Source organism: Sinocyclocheilus rhinocerous, unplaced genomic scaffold (assembly GCF_001515625.1).
Source record: "Sinocyclocheilus rhinocerous isolate Xijiao unplaced genomic scaffold, SAMN03320098_v1.1 scaffold206, whole genome shotgun sequence".
In the NCBI taxonomy this organism is placed as follows: Eukaryota; Metazoa; Chordata; class Actinopteri; order Cypriniformes; family Cyprinidae; genus Sinocyclocheilus; species Sinocyclocheilus rhinocerous.
Genome location: NW_015647488.1, coordinates 1157177 through 1161809, shown reverse-complemented (window position 1 = coordinate 1161809; position 4633 = coordinate 1157177).

Genomic DNA, 4633 nt, shown 5'->3' with positions numbered 1-4633 from the left:
ATTACATTTCTGTCCCCCTCACTTCTGAAAAGATGGCTTACACCCCTGCTTCAGCCCTGCCTAGCCCTTATGTTAGTAAGTATTAGTATTTTTAATATAAATATGATGAATTAATAATTCACCCAGTCATATGATCCTTTAGAAATCATTCTAATATTCTGATTTGCTGCTCAAAAAAATAAATAAAAAATTATGATGTTGAAAACAGCCGAGTAGATTTTTTTTCAGGTTTCTTTGATGAATAGAAAGTTCAGAATAACAGCATTTATCTGAAATAGAAATATTTTGTAACATTATACATGTCTTTATCATTACTTTTGATCAATTTAAAGCATCCTTGCTAAATAAAAGAATTAATTTCTATAATTTATTTTCCAAAAAAAAGAAATGAATAAATAAAATTATACTGACTCTAAGCTTTTGAATGGAATAGTGTATAATGTTACAAAAGCTTTTCATTTAAGATAAATGCTGATCTTTCTATTCATCAAATAATCCTGAAAAAAAAATGTACTCAACTGTTTTAAATATTGATAATGATAATAATTAAAAAAGGTTTCTTGAGCAGCAAATCAGCATATTAGAATTATTTCTGAAGGATCATGTGACACTGAAGACTGCAGTAAATTCAGCTTTGATCAGAGCAATAAATTTATAATGTAATCACATGACATTTTATAATCTTGCCTTATAAAAAGGTCAAATTATCAGTCTGGTAAATATATATTCATAAATTTTTTGTATGTTTATATTCACTAAAGCTTTTCACATATTAAAAAGACAGTGAATGACAAACTACTTTCTTTCCAGGCTTTTTTCTCCATTATGATATCTGGACAGATGTGTTGTTGCATTGATTAGTCCTGTATCATGTTTTGTTGTGCTGTGGTGTTATATTGAGTTGTGTAGTGCTGGGGTGGAGGGTGGATCTGGCGTGGGCAGCTGAGCTGGCTGGCACTGCCGGGCCTGTGTGCCCGCCTGGCACTGAGATTGATGCTGTATGGCACTCATGCCACTAAATCATGGTAATTAGGCGATAGATGCACCCCTGTGATTAGGGCATCCCACATAGCCCAATGTCTGTTAAACACACACCACACAAACTCTCTTCCAGATACACAGAGAAACAGAAAGTGAAGGAGGAGGGAAGGATGTGCATGGGGGAAAGATGAAGAACATGGGCAAAGTACATTAAAGATGGAGGACAGAGACAGAGAAGTGATGAAAGTGAGGAGAACAGAGCAAACTAAAGAGCCAGGATGGGTACAGTAAGTGAAAAACAAGATTGAATAAAATAGCCAAGTATGGCCAAAGAGAACGCATTAATAGAAATAAAGTTGCATGAGAAGTGGGAGTGAATCATAGAGAGAATGTGAGAAGAATGTGATGGATACTAGTGGTTCAGTCAGCTAAATTATCCAAAATAATATAGGCAATTATAGCAGAACAGCCATCACCCGAGATTAACTCACAAAAGTGAGGGACACCCAGCGCAGCTCCTGCGGCTAATGCAGTAGAAATGTGTATCTCTGTAGTGAAGCATATACTAAAGGTCAGAGAGTGACTTAGTGACTACTGTGTTTGTGCGTGTGTGTGTGTGTGAGAGAGAGAGAGAGAGAGCGAGAGAGAGATACTGTAGGGGAATATGGCATAACAGGTTTGTGTAAAGCTCCATTCATATATTCAGCAGAACTCTGTATATGAACACAAATTAACCTTAATAATCATTGTGCAATGTTTTAAGCAAACAAACAAACACACGCTCAGGAGAGCTGCCATTTCAGTAATATTCAATTAATTATTTAGTCATCTAGACATTTTAGTTATTTAGTTTGTTGGATGGCGCATGCACAAAGCCGACCTCATACGTCATCCGCCCGGAACTGCTTCCATTTACAATAGTGAGTGCAAGCTAGATTAAAGTGATTATTACGTTTTGAATATGGATATTTTTCTTACAAAAACACATTGATTCACTACAGGAGGCCTTTGTTCACCCCCCGGAGCTGTTTGAGACACTTTATTTAAATGTATGGGCGCTTTTTATTTAACTTCTTTTGGACTGATGCATGCAACACCCGCTGAGTGCCATTAAACAGCTTGAAAGATCAAAGACAATTTTTTATATAACTCCGACTGGATTCGTCTGAAAGAAGTAAGTCATATACACCTAGGATGACTTGAGGGTGAGTAATTTATGCGCTAATTTTCTCTAATTTAGTTGGGCGGGCCGCCCAGGTATATTAACGGCCGCCCAAGTAAATTAGAGAAAATTAGCGCATAAATTACTCACCCTCAAGTCATCCTAGGTGTATATGACTTTCTTCTTCTAAGAAACACTGATAAAACATATTTTCCCACCTCAGGCCCAAAGTAACAAGTACATTGATTCTGATTATTGACTAATGGCTTGTTTCCACCGAGCAGTACGGTTCAGTACAGTACGGTACGGTACATAATTATTTCCGTTTCCATTGTCAGAAGTTGTAAATGGTACCAAAATAGCAAACCGTACCACTTTTTTGGGACCCTTCCCTTGGGGTACCTAACACAGTAGTCCGGTATCTAAAGGGTGGAGCTAGACTCACTGCAGAACCTTGATTGGTTGACAGAGAATCGTCACTTGCACGTGCTACAAGGGGAATGACAATACAAGGGGAATGACAATACAAGGGGAATGAAGCGTCTCTTTCACTCGTTCCGCCATGCTGCTCATGGGCTCGTTGGGCTCGTTTACATCAGAGTGCGCAAACACAAAAACAATATAACAGTTTATTTTAGAATTTTATATTTTCACATACATACACACAATGCCGCGCTTTCGTGAATAATAAAATAAAGTTTATTATTTTTTGGTACAACTGTTTTTAACAAAAGAAAAAATAAATCTCTACAACATATTAAAAAGTAATGGTGACGAATAGGGGCAAGAAAATTGGCTGCTATTCTAATGAAAACAAATGTGTTTTATCAAACATTAATGTTTTAATTTACAGTGCATTACACACTCAGAGTTATGCACATCCAGTGATGTAACTAAGTTCACAATCTTGATTATTACATACAGAACTGAGTCATTGGACACAAATGGGGCACCATTTCCTCTGTTCCCGTGATGTGGAGAATGATTCAGGCCGTCAAAGGTGGACACAAGCTCCTGATACGCTAACTCTATGCAATGGACTGACTCATTAACAATTCATGGCTGACTGATTGAGAGATTAATTGTTTCTGTCTAACAGGCAACGGATTGAAGTTTAATACCTCTGTCATTTGTTATCTACACTGTCTATCACCTTCTAACACACATTCTCCCTGTCTATCTCTCTATCAGTCATATGCACAACCACTCCTACCTCAATCTATCCCTGGAGAGTAATAAAATAAAACAATTACGCTCATCCTGTGTGTCCATATCGCTCGTTCTAGGCAGTGTACACTATACAAGATAAAGGACTTTCTGCCGGTGTAAAGAGCATAGAAGTAACTCGGCCACCCACCCTCCAACACAAATACATAGCCCACACCACAGCTAAATATACTCCCAATTACAAGACCATGCTTCATTTATTATGCAACTCCCCACTCCGAAAGATCCATCTGTGTGCCTGTGTTCATATTTGATTATATCGGCCCTTGCTCTTCAGCTTTTCTCTTGAGTCGTTTTCGAATGCATTAAGAAGAGCACAAATGTGCTGTCCCTTGTTAAACGTCTCTCAAAGCTTCAACCTGTTGGCCCTTCTGGTTGTACCAGGGCCTCATGGCGATGCCAGTCTGGAGCTCGCAGGAATGAGAGGAACGTTCCTCTGCTAATCTGGGTCACACTGGCACCATCTGCCTTGACAAGATTACTGGGTAGTAGGACAAGAAATCCTTTCTCTTTGGCCAGATTAAACATGAAATATAGGACATGGGTGGAGGGAGGAAAAGCAGAGGAGAGAGACGGGGGTTTGTCTGGACAGGGCAGGTGTCAGGGGCCGATGGCTGGGTCAGCGGTTCCAGGACAAACAGATACGTCTTTTTGCAGTTTCTTGTACCTAATCGCTATCTGAAGGATTAGCATTCTTGATTATTTCTCTGTATTATTGTTATATCATATATCTATATTTGTGTCTGTATACCGTGAGTATAGAAAAGAATCACCCCCCTTTAAAATAATCACATTTTGTTGCTTTGCAGCCTGAAATTAAGACGGACACAGTTTTTGTTTTATCCAGCTGTATTTACTCAGTGCAACTTATAACATCTAAGTTAAAGAGATATAACATGTCAGAAAAAAATAAAAAACAGAATCAGTTGGAAAAAGGATCACCCCCCTCCTAAAAATGACTTGTAACTCAATCAGGTGTACCGAATGCTGTTCCAACCAAGCAAAATTTATTTTTTTAACCCAAGCTAAAGAATAATAATGTGCATTTGATCAGATATAACTGCAGTACACGATTATGAGATGCATTATTTGAATGCTTGTTCAGCTATGGTCATTTTGATTCGCTCAGCATTAAGAGCTTTCCTGGAGCATTTCAGTCCTTAGTAGTGCAACTGAAGCAAACAATCAACTATGGGTGGCAACCCAGGTAGCCAAAATGGTTTGGCCTGATAATGGCCCAGATCCGGCAGGCCGGAAGAAATA